The sequence below is a fragment of the Triturus cristatus genome, chromosome 5_2 (assembly GCF_964204655.1).
Source record: "Triturus cristatus chromosome 5_2, aTriCri1.1, whole genome shotgun sequence".
In the NCBI taxonomy this organism is placed as follows: Eukaryota; Metazoa; Chordata; class Amphibia; order Caudata; family Salamandridae; genus Triturus; species Triturus cristatus.
This window is the reverse complement of record NC_140588.1, coordinates 299,180,936-299,199,511: the sequence shown is the minus strand read 5'-3', so window position 1 is coordinate 299,199,511 and position 18,576 is coordinate 299,180,936.

The following is an 18,576-nucleotide window of genomic DNA, read 5'->3' as shown; positions in this document are numbered from 1 at the left end:
GTGAGATAGTCCCAAAACTTGTCTTGGTCAACATTAGGGGCGTAAATGCTACCGAGAAGCACTACCTGTCCGTCCAGCAGACCCTCCAGTAGCGCATATCTACCCTCTTTGTCGACTACCCTCCGAAGCTCCTGGAAGGGAGTTCCCGGTCGCACCCAGACCAGCGCCCCTCGTGCATACGCAGAATAGGTTGTGGCACATATGTGACCCCTCCATTTCAACTGCAGTTTCCCGACCTCTTTTGCAATGAGATGCGTCTCTTGTAAAAAGACTATCGGGGTGTTGTGACGCTTTGCATAGGAGTACACCGCATACCGTTTGCGTGGAGTGTGAAGCCCCCTAACATTCAGGGTGAGGATGGTAATATCAGTGTGTGGCGTATGATGCGTCATGTTTTGTGTCTGGACTGGGGCAGACAACTGAACAAATCAGGTCGGGGAACATCCCCAATGCCTAGGGCCCATCATCAAGGACGATGCGTCCAAACCTGTTTACCAATTAAGGGGGGTACAACAATATAAGAAGGGGGCGGCGGTGCATGCGTACTGGGCCAGAAACGAATCGGGCCATTAGTAGGGAAAATGGACGTTGCTCCTGCTATAGCAGGTAACGAGGTTGGGGTCGGAGTTCAACAGGTGGGGGAGAAAGTACATTTGGCTCAATGGTAGTTTCAGGAGTCCCCTCTTATTTCGCACGGGAGCCAGATTGTTCATCTAGAATGAGGTCCGCCGTCTGCGGAGTGACCATGGGGGGCGTCACGGAGTCCTCCCCGACCCTGTTCCATCACTGTCATTCTCCTCCTCCGAGGTAAAGATATGCGGTGGCCGGTCAATGTCATCCAGTAGGGGAGATGCCTGCAGGTCGATCACCGCTTGTAAGGCCTCTCTCCGTTCTTTCACAATTTGCTCTAGGTCAGGAGAGTCCTGGGTGTGTGCACGAGCTCTGCCACTCACGCCCCCGCGTGGGCGCCGCTGCGATCGCTTTCCGGATCGTGGAGGCTTAGGGTGCGGGTCTCTTGCGATCTCCGCCCTAGACTGTCGTGTGCAGTGCTGGTCCGCCCAATCTTGGGCTTCCGCGGCATTAGTGAAAAACACAGTAGAGTCGGCGTAGACCACCCTGAGGCGGGCCGGGAAAAGCAAGGAGTATTGGATATTGTTCTCGCGCAGCCGACGTTTTACATTCAGAAAGGAGGCCCGTTGTTGTTGAACTGCCCGTGCATAGTCGGGAAACACCATAACTCGCTGGTTGTCGACCCGCAGGGTGCCCGCCACTCGTGCCGCGCGTAGCACCGCATCTCTGTCTCGGAAGTGGAGGAACTTTGCTAACAGCGGCCTCGGGGGCGCCCCTGGGGGCGGTCTGCGGGCCGGGACCATGTGGGCTCTTTCCATAGAGAAGAAGGCGGAGCGATCCTTATCCGGAGTGAAGGATTTCACCCAGGTCTCCAAGTATTGCAGGGGGTCTGTGCCTTCTATTCCTTCGGGTAGCCCTATTACACGAATGTTGCAGCGTCTTGAGCGCCCTTCTAAATCGTCCGCCCGTTCCTCCATGATGGTTAGGCGATGTAGCACCTCCTGGAGAGTCTGCTGGTGTTTATCGAGCGTTGGCTGCATGTCCTCCATTTTCTTCTCTCCGTCCTTCACCCTATCCACCAGTTTCCGATGGTCGTCACGGATAAGGCTGATGTCCGTCGCTAGCGTCCCGAGTCGCTCCTCCATTGAGACTCTGGAATGCTCTATGGCGGCCAGAACCTGGTCCAACTTGACGGAGACCGAGGAGTCAGGTGGTGGCTCCACCGCGCCCACCCACGTCCGGGCTCTGGGCATCTTCTCTGGGGCCGTCTCGGGAACCGTTGTCTGTTGGGTCCCCCGAAACTTCCCCATTGTTGCGATCGGGGTACTTCGGCACGTCGTGCCCGTCCGCTGGGGAACGCGGGCTCCCTCTCTTCCCGAGGAGGCAGGGGGGGTCGCCTCGTCGCCGGTCCCGCTCTCACCAATGATTTGTGTCCCCACCGGAGCCCTTCGTACTCCGCCACGGGTCGCCTCAGCTCCACGAGATCCTCCGCTAGCCTGCCCCCGCCTGTGCGCCAACAAGGAGGCCGCCGTCCGTCAACCTCAGGGACCGGTATTCAGAGCACGTGGGAGGTGGGGTCTCACCTCGTGTCTTCTCTCGAAATGGGCCACCCCAGGATGGCCGGTCTCTTGGGGCCCATTGGTGATGTCCGATTCTGGGTGCCATCCATATGTATGCCTCCCTGCAGGGTGGGGCGTCCCAGGTTTGATCCGGGAGGAACGTAGGCCGCTCTCCCCTAATGCCGGTGTCCCCTGCCCTCCGTTACGGGCTCTTGGCCTTGCTGTGGCGATGTCCCATCGGGCGCCATCTTAAGGTCAGGCGTCCTGACCCTGCTTCCAGACACACCAGGGCTCCCCCCGTAGCTCCGCACTCACCGCGGATGTCGCAGCCTCCAGGCGCCCCCAGGGAATGCGTCGTCTCTCGTCCGGTTTGCCTCGTCCTCTCAGCCGCGGGGTTGATTACTGCGCGGGACGCGCACTGCAGGCGTCATGGCCGCCCTCTCTCTTCCCGCCAAGACAGGTAAGGGGACGCTCACGCTCTCGATCTGCCTCCGGAGCTCCGCCACCCATCAGCGTCATTCAGGCACCGTCCTCGCCTCAGTGGGGGTTCACGGGGGAGTTTTGCCGGCTGTAACCGTGTTCCAGCCGTCCTCCAGGCACACGATCGCGGACCTCAGGGACCGCTCGCCGCCATCTTGCGACCCCAAGCCCCGGTCCGGAGCTGTACCTCGCCGCCACTTCTCTTCTCCCCTTCAGTGCTTCGCCTCCTCAGATCAGTAGACGCCCAGGTCACTCCGACGCCTAGGGTTGCGTTTTCCTGTGGGTGCAACGTCTGGAGTCGACCACTTGTCCGGCCCGATCGTAGAGCCCTAGCAAGGTGCAGCCGCCATGGTAGCCGGCTTGGCCACGCCCCCAAATAATTACTTCTTTGGTAATGGTACTTTTAGGTTACGCAGAGATACAGGATCACCCAGCAAATAGGTTACAAAATGTCATGACTGTGAAATGTTGCCTACTTTTGTTCTGTTTCACCCAGAAAATACCTTGTGGGAGACATTTTCCTGTCATACCAGTCCCCATGCAGCTAACTCCTGTGTCTTCTGAAAGTGAAGAATTCCCTCACATTTCAAGAACAAATATCACAAGTTGGATTTTGCAAAATGTCATGAAAAAAATTCCACAGGGTCACATAGGTTCTCCCCCTAAACCTCATGTTTGCAGTTTCACCAAGTGCTCATATACTTTTTTCATACATAGACAGAGTCTGATTTTCTTCCCCATATATAATTATCCTGAAATACCTGGCATGTATATCATATGGCAATGATTTTCACTATTATTAGGCATCAGATATCCAGAATGATGTTGAAGATGGCAACAATACAACATAGATGGGCACTTCTGTGGCAGCGCCACTGTTAAGCAATGGATAGCCACCACTACACCAAGAATGCCCACAATTTGTCAAGGATGAATACTTACTATATAGCCACACTTATGTCAAGAACATATACAATATGTCAAATAAGGGCCATTTTTATTCTATGGATAGACATTATGTTATGAAGAATGGCCACAGTATATTAAGAAATGGTTACTATTACGCTGGGAAAACAGATTCCCACAATACGCCAAACATGTGTCACTATTATATTAATGATGTCATACAACCATAAATCTGCACAATATGTCAAGGGCAGGCCACTATCTATAATGATAGGGACAGTGAGAATGTCATCAAGAGTGTAATGCCCAATGCACATTAAGAGTGAGTCGTTATTTGGTGACACACAGTCAGGACAAGGATGGCCGTACATGGCAAGGATGTGCCAATGTTATGTCAGGGATAGTCGGAATGTCACATAGAATTCCCACAATGTCAGGTGTGGGTCAATAGTAAGCCTGGTATAGCCTTAATAACCGCAATAATGGCCAATATTTACAAATTATCGACTTCTCATGATAATTATAGACATAATGCCCCAAGAATACCAACTACACATGCTGAATGAGATGCTGCGTTTATGCTTGGGATAGCTAGGATGAGTCCAAGAGCGTCCACAAAATGTCAGAAATTGGTCACTGTTATCCAGGTATATTTAGAATATCACCTTGAATGGCCACTATATGTCACAGATGGGATATTCTTAATATATAACTACAACAATATTATAGGGGGAAGCGGATGTCTCAGAAATGTGGCATAGCATTTCTGCATGCTGAAAACGAATTGTTACAAACCTATATATGGGATACCGCAGATTAGTTAAGGCACTAGAGTTTGTCAAATATGATAAGAACTCCTCATTATGTTCACTGTGGATGTTAGTAGCCTTTATGCAAACATCATATATGCAGAGGCTATGGAATGCTTTGAACAGTCATTACTGAAATTAAAAGACTTAGAAGTAAATGAAAGTCTCTTAATGAAACTTTTGGAGATAGCTTTCACATACAGTTTAATTGAAAAATAAATACTTCTTACAGGCAAGAGGCGTCTCGATGGGTTATAATGGAGCCGGGTGCTTGCTCATTGTGAGCTTGTTAAGGGCAACTAGTTATATTGACTCAGTGGACTAACGCATCTACTGCACGGATACCTGGTCACAGGTTCGAATACCTGTGGGTCTACTCAGCCTCTCATCATTCTGAGACAAAAAAAGATTACTATAGGGTTGGCTAATAAACACCTGGGCCTGATTCACAAAGGCATTTCGACTCATAAAGTTACGAGTGCGGAATCTTTGCACTTGGGGCAGAATCTCTGCACTGCAGTGCTCAGTGAGGAGATTCAGCCCCGATTGCGGAGACACGCCCGAGTGTGAAGAATCGGCACTCGTAACTTTACGAGTCATAAGTCCCTTTGTGAATTGGGTCCCTGTTGTACAGCCACAGTATATCCATCTTTGGATATATACCAATATATGACTTTAAAATTGCTGCCTTGATTCATCATCTGGTTAATGTCAGTTGGCATTTTATACCCTTGATGTACTATCAATATGCATTTCAGTTAGCGTTGTGGCCAGTGTGACAGCACTAGGCATTTTAAACAGATCAAGGTACATAATTGTCTGCTTTAAGAGGCACCAGGTAACATCATAAATATCATTATGGCCATATTGAAAAGAGGATATGTTGCACAATTGCTATCGAACAGTCAACATATATCTATATGTTTTTTCAAAAAAAACATTACATAGGAAATACAACACAAATTATTATAATAGGAAAGACCAGCGTTCAAGTCAATTATCTGTGTCTTTCAAGTCATCTGAGCACCTTTCAACATACAGAAGAACAGTATACAAGAACCAGAAACTCTTCTTGGCACTATAACACCTTATTGGTTGGAAAGTTTATGATTAGTTTTTACAGTGACAATATGACCCCTTCATGTTCACACTTTCTTCAGTCTAAACATTTGCAAGGTTTGTGGAGCCACAGGTTAAAAACGTTCAGTTTTGTATGGTGTTAATCCTTACATGTTTTTCCTTGTTTGTTACCTTCAATATAGTCCTGCTTTCACTGATTACATTTCACTTTGTCTAGCTTTAATGTTCTAACGCATGCATTATCATCACCAACGGGTGCGGTAAGACCTTAAACAGAGGAGGGGGGTCATCGACTCCTCTCTATCCGCCTAGTGTTATCTATCCTAGGTGATCACCTAATCTTACAATCATTAAGATATTGGATGAGGTGGTCTCAACCACGTAATGTGGCATACATCATCATCAGCAACCTCACTCCACCCTGGTAAGATGGAACTACCAGGGTAGACTTGACCTCACGATTGTTGAGGGAATTCTTAAGATATATTAATCCTCTGGATAAAGCTCTGGTGGACCCAGTTATAATTTAAAATTGCCTTAAGGTATACCACAAGGATAGCAGCTTAAGTATGGGTATAAATACTACAAAGTATAGTTAGTGTATGCTATTGGATGAGATGTCCCTGGCATTCCTATGGTTTGCCAACATGTTTCTGTCTCTTTTCAGCCAGTCACTGGTCTCAGACATTCATCAGGGCTCAACAAGGATCCCTCACTTAATCTCAGTATGAAGAAATCAAAGGCAAGGTCCTAACTTCCCTTTCATGTATGTTTATAATATGTCACCTAGGAAGGAGACAAATTGGTAAACAACTCTCACATATGACATACCTTTCTTTTTTTGTGTTTAAAAAGCTTTACTAGATAACATTAGAAGATACATAAGGCCAGCAAATACAAAAAAGGCATAATAAGCAAAGGAGTACAAAGTACAGCTAGCAATAGAATCAAAAAGAAAGCTGTTTATATTTTATAAAGGTAATAAGGGCGAGGAAATAAGGGGAGGTAAAGGAGGGGAAAAGGTAGTACTCTTACAATTGATGAACGTGTATATTGCATAACCTGAAATGATTATAAAAAGCAATATTATTATATTAGAAAAACAGTGTGCCAACAAGAAATTAGAGAAAATATACAACAGATAAATTAATTCAATTACGGAGGTTTAAAATTTTAAGAATGCAAACGAGAACCTTTTGACATAACCTTCTTATCTAGATATGATGTAAGTGGCAACCAAAGTAGATCTCTATTAACAGATGGCTTACAAGAGGAGGCAAAAGCAATATCTAGTTGATGATAATGGCACAGATTATTCCACCAGTGTTGGATGGAGAGTTTTGTTGAGTTTTTCCAATTAAATGCTACTTGTTGGAAAGCTAACGCCAGAATAAGGTCAAATAGACCATGTTTATGAGTAGGTCAATCCAAAGATTCTGATAAACTCCCTGAGAAAAGGGTGAGATTAGAAAAAGAAAGGAGTATATTAAATATAAGAGAAATATAGGACCAAACTTTCCTCTAAAAGCAATAACAATAGGGCAAAGAAAGAGAAGATGCATTAGGTCAGCTGTGGGGGATCCACATTACCAACTGTTCATGTTAGTTGAATGGGAAAAAGTAGCCATATAAACAGGGGTGAAATATAACCTATGATAAAAGAAGAACATAGATTGAATGATAGAGACAGATCCAGAGATTTTGCGAGAACAGGTCCAGAATATGTCCCAGAAGTTAATGCTCCATTCACATCCCAGATCAGATTCCCAGGCAAGTTCTACTTTACTCTTAGGTCGATCAGGATCAGGAGGTAAGGTGTGTTTATATATTAGAGAAGCCTTAGGAAGGGTAACAAGAATCTTAAGAAGAGAGGTTTCTCCAGAAGAAAGAGGAATTGATGGACGAGATTAAAATGTGTCAAGAATAATTGTCATTAAAATAGAGAATTTCTGCCAAAAAGAACAGGGACAGTCAAATGTGAATTGAAACTGAGGAAATGAAAAGGGGGTCATACCATCAAATAGGTCATTGACCCAAGTTATTCCCTTAAGTCTCAAGGATTTCCAGAAGAAGGTTCTGTTTTTAATGGTAATAAGGGAATTGTGCCATATTGCTGAACGTAAAAAAGATTCCCTGGAGATAATCTTTGGCTGGGTCAACGGTTTCAACAAGGAACACGTGTGTTTGAATAAAGGAAGAGAAGTCTGAGGAGTTTGGGCTGAAAAGGCCAATACCTCCTTTATAGAAAAGGGTAGAACAAAGAGCGTTCAATAGTAAACCATAACAGCGTGAAAGAGGAGGGATCTGAAAGGAGCCATTTAGAAGCTTTACAGAGGTAAAATGATTTATGATAAATAAGAAAATCAGGAAAATTAACCCCTCCATTGGATTTTGTCTTCCGAAGAAGTGATAAGGATATTATAGCTTTTTTATTTTTCCAAAGAAATTTTGAGAGGCGACAATCAATGTTCTTAAAATAACAAGACGGAATATAAATAGGGAGCACAGAAAGAATATAAAGTAAAATAGGAGTGATCATCATTTTAATGGAGTCAAGCTGACCCCATCACGAGAGAAAAAGGGGATTCCAAAAGGAAAGTAATTTGTCAATGTGAGATAAAGCCTCTAACATATTTAATTTGACCGAGGAAGAAATGGAATTAGAGAACAATATTCCTAAATACATAATTTTAGATCTGTTCCATAAAAACCCAGTCGAAGAAAAGGAGTGTTGAGTACAGAATTTCGTAAGAGGGAGAATTTCAGTTTTATCCGAATTGATCTTATAACCGGAGACCAGGGAGAATGAAGATATTTTGTGTAGTAAGGAAGTAATAGATACTTCAGGATTGGAAATAAAAAAGTAAAATGTCATCTGCATTTGGAGAAAGTTTCAAATGGTGATCACCATAGGGAAATCCGGATATAGAATCATTATTGCGGATAGATGATAAAAAAGGTTCAAGAGCTAGCATGAAGAGAATAGGGGAAAGGGGACAACCTTGATGGACACCACGTTGTAAAGGAAAGTAGGAGGATGTTCAACCATTAACTAACACTGAGGCTCCAGGGGTAGTAAGAGAGATCATTTTGGGACCGAAGCCATGACAATTTAAAGTTTCAAATAAAAAGGACCAATCTACCCTATTGAAAGCTTTTTCACCATCAACGGAAATTGGTGGTAGAGAGGTGGAAAGAGAAGGGATTTTGTTTAAGACATTAAGAAATAGACGAGAATTATCCGAGGTTAGTCTGCCCTTGACAAAGCCACATTGTTCTTTACCAACCAAGCGAGGCATAAGAGGTTCTAGTCTTAGAGCAAGTAATTTAGCGAATATTTTATAGTCTACATTGACCAGGGATATAGGGCGATAATTTTAACAAAACAAAGGGTCTCTACCTTCTTTATGAATCAAACAAATCGTGGCTTCTTGAAAAGTACCGTTCGTTTTACCGGAAAGAAAAAATTAATGAAAGAGATATAAATGTTTAGGGAGCAATATAGTAGAGAAATGTAAATAAAATTCGACTGTAAAGCCATCCGGTCCAGGAGTTTTACTTGAACTGGTAGGGCACTTGAGATTTCTATCAAGAGATCGATCCGCTTCAAGCGTAGAAAAATTGAGATAATCATTAGAGGGGGTAGGAATGTTATTGAGATAAGATTGGATAAGGGTAATAGAAAGAGGGGATTCTGGAGTGTATAAATCTTTATAAAATAACATAAATTCATCGAGGATGTCCTGATCTTTATGGATAAGCTTCCCACCTGAAGAGTAAATGGAGTCAATTAGAGTACGATCCTTCCGGAATTAAAGGTAATAAACCAGAAGTTTACCCATTTTATTACGTCTGCCGTAATAGCGAATGCTGCTCCGGAGAAGTATAGATGATGCGTTATCAGAGGTAAAATAATTAAAATTTAATTTAGCACCAACAAGTTTTTGGGTGATAGAATCCGATGGTGAGGTGTAAAATTTGTGCTCTAGAGATTTAACATTTGCTAGTGTGGCTTTGTGTTGTTAAAGGAAACATTTCTTTTTTTTTTAGACAAAGTCTATGATAAAACCCCAAGCCGTAGCTTTAAAAGAATCCCATATTATATGGGGAGGAGTAATAGGCTCATTATTCAGTTAAAGAAATTATTTCGCAAAGGAGGTAAATGAAGAAGAGAAAAGAGGGTCTAGTAGAAGGGAATTATTAAAGCGCCAGCGGGAAGATCTGGGATGCGGAGGGAGCAAGTCGATATCAGCGACAATCGGAGCGTGATCAGAAATAACAATAGGTTCGATTGACGAAGAAATAAGATTTTGAGATAAGGATTGTGAAAGAAAGAGATAGTCTTTATTGAGAAAAAGATATATGAGGTGGAGAGAAAAATGAAAAGTCAATAGTGTTTGGGTGAGAAAGTCTCCAAGCATCAACGAGGTGTGATTGGGAAATAGAATTAAGATCTTTTTTATGGAATTTATGAGGAATGAAGCATACCTGGGACTGGTGGTCAATAAAGGGGTCAACAACCTGATTTCAATCACCTCCTAGAATAAAGAGATCATCTCTATACTGAATACATTTTTGTGTAACATTAGGCCACAAATTATAGTCCGGTTGAGTAGGGGCATAAACATTAAACACAGTCAATTTAGCTAACAGCCATCTCCCCTCTGTATCTATTTCTTGCGATAGAACCTTGCATTTCAATATTTTTGCCCACAAAATGATAACACAATTTTTTTAGAGGAGTTGGGGGAGGCTAGAACTGAACCAACACAACCCTTTTTAATTCTAATGCCTCTGCTTCTGTAAGATGGGTTTCTTATAGAAAGGCCAAATCAGGATTATAAGGGGCAAGATGGTATAATATTCTCCGTCTTTTGATTGGGTTAATAAAACCTTTCACATTCCCAGAGATAACTCTGATTTTAAAATATCAACAATATATAAAGAACAATGCGTTCAACAGTGAAATAATAATCCAAGAGAAGAGAAAAGGAAGGGAGAGGGAGAGATAGAAAATGCAATGGTGTCAATAAGAAGAAAGGAAATGAAGAGATGAGAGGTATCAAAAAGTCATGTAAAGGGAAAAGAATAGATTGAAAAGAATGCAATAACACCAGGAGAATGAAAGGGAAAGAGACATTGAATAGGGAAGAGGAAAACGGGAGGAAAAACAAGAGTAAGAAGAGACAGTACATGTCAGAAATGACGACTGTAATACATACCTTCACGGGGGGAACAAAGGGAAGAATGAGAAGAGGCAACGGACAAACGAAAACAGCACACCCAACAAAGGGCAACCCACCACACCAGGACGTCAATTAAACATAAACAGGAGCGGGCACATGAGACAGGAACAAAATGGGTTCCAAAAGACTTGAAATAGGAATCAGAACAGTTATGTAAACAAGAGGACAATGGAACTAAATTACATACTTCAATAAAAGCAGAATCCACGATATGAACACTACAGAAGAATCATTAAAATCAAGTGTTAGGAGGAGGACCCGCAATCTTCATCTAAGAAGTAGAGTGAGAATTAATGATTTTTTTTAGATCTGCAGGATCCTCAAATGTAGAATTTTGTTCAAGAAGGTGACCTTAAATAGGCACGGGAGGAATAAGCCATATTGAGCACCCAAAGAGCGAAGAGCAAGACGAAGATCCAGGAATTCCTTTCGTCGTTTAGCGGTGACCAATGAAACATCTTGAGAAAAAAACTGTTTTGTGCCATGCCCAATCAGCTGTTTCTTGGATTTAACTGCATTTAGCACTTGTAGGAGGTCCATGAATTGCAGAAATAGAAGAATTACTCCACGGGGCTTAGATGGGGCAGATGAGGAAGAGTAATGAGGACCCCGTCTATGCGCACGTTGAATATTTAATTTGGTCGCAGCAGGGAGACCCAAGAGCTGTGGAAGGAAAGTAGCAAAGTCCGTAACAGGGTCATCACCCTCAAGGCCTTCAGGAAGACCATATAAGCAAAGATTATTGCAACAATTTGTATTTTCAAGATCTTCAGTCGATCTTCTTAGTTGTAGAACCTCTTTCTCCAAAAAATAAATTCTGGAAGAAGAATCTTGTACATCACTAATATGTTGTTCCACCACAGTAATGCGGGATTCCATAGACGGCCATTTGTTATCCATAGTCTGTAGACGAGAGTTTGTTTCCTCAATGAATGGTCTTAGGGCATGAATTTCCTCCACAACAATATCCAAAGAGGCAGGAGAAACAGATTTGGGAGGAGAGGGAGAATCTTGCTTAATTCTCTTAACAGTAGATGAAGGTGACTGTGCTTTAGATGCCATGGTCGGTAAAGCTGTAGGGCGAGAAAACGCTGTTTGCTCCAATTCCTCCGAAGGCTGTGAGGAATTATTGAAGGATGCAGAGTGAGCAGTAAGTAAGTAAGTAAGTAAGTAACTGTTGTAATCTCGTATGTTAATAATCTCCGATGATGGTACAGTCCGTGCCCCCCTCCCTGCCTGCCCTGTTGGTACGGCTGGAGAGAGAGCTTACCTCAGAATGTTGGCAATGTTGTGTTGTGTCCCTTAGGAGAGCGGATGATCGGAATAAATAGAGTCACTTCTCACCTCGTGTCACGTGTCTCTTACTTCAATATAACACTGGCGACGAGGATGGGATACGAACCCACGCGTGCAAAGCACAATGGATTACATTGTGCGACTTAGGAGAGCGGATGATCGGAATAAATAGAGTGTTAATTTTAAATTCACATCATCTACCACTACGAGCAACCTCATCTCATTTTTGAAGAGTGTTTTTGTGTACGAGGGTATTCCAGCCATATTGGTGACAGACAATGGGGTGCAGTTTACCTCAGAGACAATGAAAACATTCTTGGGGGATCTGAACATAAGGCATAAAAAAACTGCACTCTATTGCCCCAAGCCAATGGGTTGGTAGAGAGGGCAAATCGGTTACTTAAAGACCACATTCAATTGGCCATCACCAATGGGTTCAATGTCGAAGAATCCTTAAGAGAGGGCATGTGGGCATACCATACCACCCCCAATCTCATCACAGGAGTGTCTCCCTTTGTTTGCTTGAGAGGTAGGGAACCCTGTACTAAAATGAACCCACATTGGTTGGGTGGTGGAAAAAGGGCAGTGCCTGATCTGGAGATGAGCAAAGAGAAGATTTTTCAACACCAACGGAAGTACAAAGAAAGGTATGACCAGAGACATGGGGTCAAGGATCAGGAGTACAAGGTTGGTACCACAGTGTTAGTTAAGAAACCCACACATGTGCAACCGGGTTTAAGCAAGTAACATGCACCCCAGTGTGTGGAAAAATTTGGAAGGAATGTGGTTCGCCTAGATAATGGACAGACTTGGAGTAAGGACAGAGTGGTTGTCTCATCTCAATTGTAAGGCACTGCTTTTCCTCTTGTTTCCCCATATAAGGAGATGTGTTGTAATCTCGTATGTTAATAATTTCCCATGATGGTACAGTCCGTGCCCCCCTTCCTGCCTGCCCTGTTGGTACGGCTGGAGAGAGAGCTTACCTCAGAATGTTGGCAATGTTGTGTTGTGTCACTTAGGAGAGCGGATGATCGGAATAAATAGAGTCACTTCTCACCTCGTGTCACGTGTCTCTTACTTCAATATAACAGTAACCCAAGTGGCCTGCAGTTAAATGGGAAGCTAGTCAAGTTCTTGAAACTAGTAGCATCCAAGAAAGGCCCGGTGGCATCCTGTGTAAGTACAAAAACAACAAAAAACGTAAACCTTTCCGAACTGTAAGATCTGCACAGACTCCAGAGGCTCAGAGAAAAATTGGCACTCTTGGAAATCTGCTCTACTCGAACATTCCTGCATTTTTATAATATACAAGAATTTTAAAAGAGCACTGACTGAAAAGGATAACTAACCAAAAATGTTTTATTAAATGTAAATGTATTACTTGAGTGCAGTAGATATTTGCTTCTGCCCATGAAACAACACAGCCAGAGACCAAGAAAAGGCTTGTCAAGTAATGCACAAAAAATTACGTAAAATTATTTCACAAATTCAAAGAATTCTGTTAAATAACTAGACCTCCTCATACTGAATACTGCTGAGTTGAAGAAAGGTGGAAAAATAGTAAAAAAGTGCAAAAAATAGCATTCCAGAACGCAATATATTGACATTTTGAAGAAAAGAGATGTAGAATGGAATACAAAATGGCGGCCGCAAAGCAGTTGAAAAGTCACCTGAAAAAGATTGTTATTTATCCAGGAACATGATGGGCGGCAGAGATATCCTCCGATAGAGAAGGTATTCAGAGGAGAGGATGTCTTCACATAATGGTGAAAAAAGCGATTAAACCGCCGAAATTAAAACCGCGATGTCCGGTGCGGCGTGAAGCTCCATATTAGGTGGCCATCTTGGGTAGCATTGTGCGCGTCTCCATGACATACCATTCTTATTGTGGCAATTGAGGTTGTATTGCCATTTATAAAGTGGCACATGTGATGGTAGTGACCCTGCAAAGGCAAACACACACAATGCAAATTAAGGTGTACAAACACAGTTGTGGAGCATACATGCAACATTCCGTGGGTGCAACTCTGTCTTACCCTATTTGGGCTATTCCTACACTTCCTTGTCTGAGTAGGGGTGGTGCCTCCTGTAGTCACACACTGGGAAATGTATGTAGAATTCATTTAGAGGCATAAATACTATAAAGGTTTATTATTCTGAATACAAGTTGTTTTTTAGGAGAAAGAGCTTATTGCATATTCTGATAAGAAGGGTCATTCTGTCCTGTGGCTATAATTCTCTTAACACTGTGCTACAATACAATCATCTTTACTAAAATAGTCTATGCCATAATCAACATCTGAGTATGGTTTTCTACAAAGACAACACACAAGTTTTACCGCGGGTCAAAACCTTCCTTGTATTCTTGTGATTAGGAATTTAAATAGCCCCATGCAATTTACTACATTAAGGAGATCCACTGTTTCTTACCTATCCAAGGTCCTGACTTCAGCCAACCTGTGGATTGTGATCATCGTGTAACCTCCGCCATAAGTATCTGTTCATTGCTATATTTGAAAGTATCGTATCTCCCGGTTTGGTAAGCTTGATCACGTGGTCGGCCATGCTTTCACCGTATCCTGAATGCGCATGCTCCAGAGGCGGAGTTCTTACTTTTGTGACACTCCCATGTGCAAGCAATGACCTCTTGACGGCCTATAACTCCTCCTTCAAATGGGAAGCATTTTCTTTCAGACATTCCAATGAGACAATGGTTCACCTAGGACTACAAAAACACGCAGTGCCTCATGGGAACTGTAGTTCATTTCTTCTTTTGTAAATAAATAAAAAAAAAACGTTTTATAAAAAAAGTGAGAGACAACCTTGTTAGTGGTATATACTAGAACAAATTCTCATAATATAATAGTTAAACAGGACTGGTGGATTACCAAGTCCTGTATTCTAAAATTAATTACATTTATTTATGTGTCATTATACTTGCATCACAGCATAATCTCGACCCCAGGATGTTCCACTATTATGAGGACAAGAACCTAATTAAGTCTTTGGGTCCATTCACTATATGGGCAATCATGTTCTTACTGTATTCATAATAGCCCCCAAGGTATTTTGTCATTCAACGCACATATGTCTGTTCTAAGTCTATATACCTATCGCTGTTGAGATTTCATAAAGGCTGGTACCATGTTTGTCAGTGGCTTAACGGACACCCCCGCAGCCCCCAGAGTTCGTGGGGGCCCCCACTCTTCTATTGAAGAAAGGGGGCTCCCTCAGCTTGTTTGTCCACTGTGTGTGCCTCTTGTAAAGCAGATGCAGTTTGCAGCCAGCTATGAGCTGCTGTTAGCTGACACTGGCTTACTCAGAAGTAAAGAGAAAAAAATAACTTTTGTTTCTCTTTCACTCCGAGCCTGCCAGGCCCCTTACAACAGCAGATACCCCCACCCCTCCCCACTCCCTCTCACAGAAAGCATCTTCCATAGAGCACTGATTGTCTGAGAGGGGAAGAGGCTGCACAGAACCTATTGGGGGCAGAGGTAATTCGAACAGACAAATATTGCCATTTCTTCACAATTTAACATTCTGCAAAGGCCCCAACATGGTTCTGAAACAGAACTTTATAAGAAATCATAGTTATTCATTTGAATATGGCCTTTCTGTCTTTTTCAATCAGGGGTCACCAGGGCAGCTGTAGAGCACACTTAGGGCCATATTCACAAGGAGCTATCGCCGAATTAACGGCACTTTATCGCAGCCAAAATGGTGATAAATTTACCTCCCCATTCACAAGCTGTTGCTAACAGCCCACAGCACCAGTTTACCCGCGATAGCAGCGCAAAAAACATCGCCACAGAGGATCCCCGCAACTATCGCTAATAAGATGGAGAGTGGGCGTTACCGTGCCAAAAGCCGCAACCACACCACTCCTCACCATTCTCAATGACCAGACAGATCGGCGATAAGAACACAAAACCGGCGATAAGGCGCGTTAGCAGCAGGAAATCTACACCTGCTCTGACCTGGTGTTAAGTCGGACGGCAGCCAGCACCACAGCCCAGGGCCACATCGGAAGGGCAACAGATGCCATGGAACCACACATCATGCGGCCCGGACACCCAAGAGGGCCACAACACCCACTGACACCACAACCGGACCACACCTCCCTGGCACCCCCCCCCCAAAGACATGCCACATCAGCTACACAAAAACATGTACAAAATATTCTGCATGATGTCGCACAATCACAACAGTTGAAATGCATGTGCCGTCACAGAAATGAGCATCACACAGTCACTTTTGAAGCAACAAATAAAACTTTATTAAAATAAACACCGAAATTAAATGAAGACACATGGCGGCTCCCCGCGGGACAGTCCATAGGTCACAGCTTTCAAGACAAAAAACTTAATGAGAAGGTGTGTCCTGCGCACATCAAAGGACAGAGAGAGAGCGAAGGAGAGAGAGAGAGGAAGAGAGGGAGAGAGAGAGAGAGAGAGAGAGAAGAAGGGAGGGAGAGAGAGAGAAGAAGAAGAGAGAGAGCCGCCCCTGCGCTCCCAGGCCACACTGCTCACCTGCTGCCACCGGTGTGTTTCCAACCACTTGCCAGCATGTAGTGCAGACTATTAGGTCACATATCTGAGTCAGAGCCGTCATCTGAAACAGAGTCCAGATACATGACTGGCACAGTACACACACTCACACAAGACAACAGCACCTGCCCGCCCATGCACACCCAGGCAGAGGCATCACAAAGGAACCCGCCGCCCACAGAGCATGCCTGCCCATGCACACCCAGGCCTCACTGCTCACCTTGCGCCACTGGCATGCAGACTGGATGTCCCACCACATGCCGCTGCAAGCCACAAGCCCGGGGCCCGCGGACATGGCACCCTCCACACCATGCAGCCACGCTCCGCAGGCCACCAGGTCTCACGTGTGTTGATGGATCTTGAATACTCCATGGCTGAGGACATACCAGTGCACCCGGACCAGTGCACCCGGCAACATCGCAGAATGCACACCCGCTCAGTTTTGATTTGTTCAGCATTACTTTCATCAATTGTTTGTCTTTTGCACACCCCATCAGCCCAATGGATGCCACTAAGTCTGTGACCCGGATGCGAGGCCACGTGCTGTTAGGCCCGCATTGCCCGCTGGCTCTGGCCTACACTGAGGTCCAGCAGGGCACATGAAACCTGAGTTGCCCGGACCGCCAGGACTGGGCATCATTGCAGGGTGCCTACCCGCTCAGCAGCTTAAGGTGCCATTGACTCAGTGCACCCAAAGTCACCGTCCCGTGGCAGGATGCCTGTGCCTACGCAATGCACCGGGTGCGACTAACCCTGTGCAACCCCAGTCAGCGCCACGTGGTGGTCGGCCCGTGCCGTACGCAGGCCCGGGTTGCCACTAACCCTGTGCAACCCCAGTCAGCACCACGTGGTGGCCGGCCCGTGCCGTATGCAGGCCTGGGTTGCCACTAACCCAGTGCGCAACAAAACTCATGTGCCCTTCATGATTGGGAACCGTGGCTTCCGTCATCCAGTCACCACGGGCAGAGGAGAATGTGATGTCGTCTGTCCCTTATGTTGGCAGAGTCACATGGCCTGTGATGCCTGTGCCGGATGGATGTGGTGTGCGTGCAAACCTGCCCTCAGGGAGTGGCTGTTACATGCTGACAACTAGACCAGTGACCTGCACACGACAAGCGAGTTCGCCTGCGATGGGTTACAATGAGGGCCCCCCCTCGGAGCGTACGTGGAGTAGTCTGGCCTGCCATACACCGGACCAGCGCATGGCTTGCCACAATGACACGTGGGCTCTGGGCGTGGTTCAGTCCATGCCCGGATAAGGAAGTGAGTGATGCATGTGTCAGAGTTGTAGTGTCCACGGGACCCGGTACACAAAATGCAATGTAGCAACCGCTGACTGGCATCCCACAGGATGACCATCATTGACGCAAGGGAAATCACTATCCCTACATTCATCCACACATGCATACATGACTGATGATGGACATGACACAGCAGTGCGGCAATGGATGTTTATTGCACATCCAGTGCCGTTATGCAGCCGGAGCGGTTCAGGGCAATGCCCAGCACACTACACAATATGGGCCCATGGAGGGCCATCCAGAGTCCATCCGGGGATGACAAGTCCTGCTGAAGGGAAGGGTACAGTCCACAGCTTGTTCGCCGTGTCATTGGTCACCAATCCGGAAGTGGCAGTCCATGTCGCTGTCCAAGGTAAGTGCAGCGGAGTGTATCATGGGTCAGTGGAAGGTCATTAGGCCATGTGCGGGACCAAGCAGACGCAGGCCAGGTGGCGGTAATGAATGCTAGTGCCTGGTCCTTCTGACCACAGTCCCATCCACATCCTCGTCCCCGGGTGTGTGCCCTGCACCACCTGTGGGTGTTGCAGAACCGGTTGCCGCACTGTGTGCCACTGACACATCAGGGGCCTGAGTGGATACACCTGCCACACTGTGTGCCACTGACACATCAGGGGCCTGAGTGGATCCGGCTGCCGCACTGGGAGGCACTGACACACCAGTGGGCGGGGATGTGGATGGTGTGGGAGCAGCAGCATTCATCCGCACCACGTCTTGTGGTGGCAATGCCATTGTGGAGGTCTGTAGGGCATGATAGATCCCAGCTACATTTTGATGATGTGCAG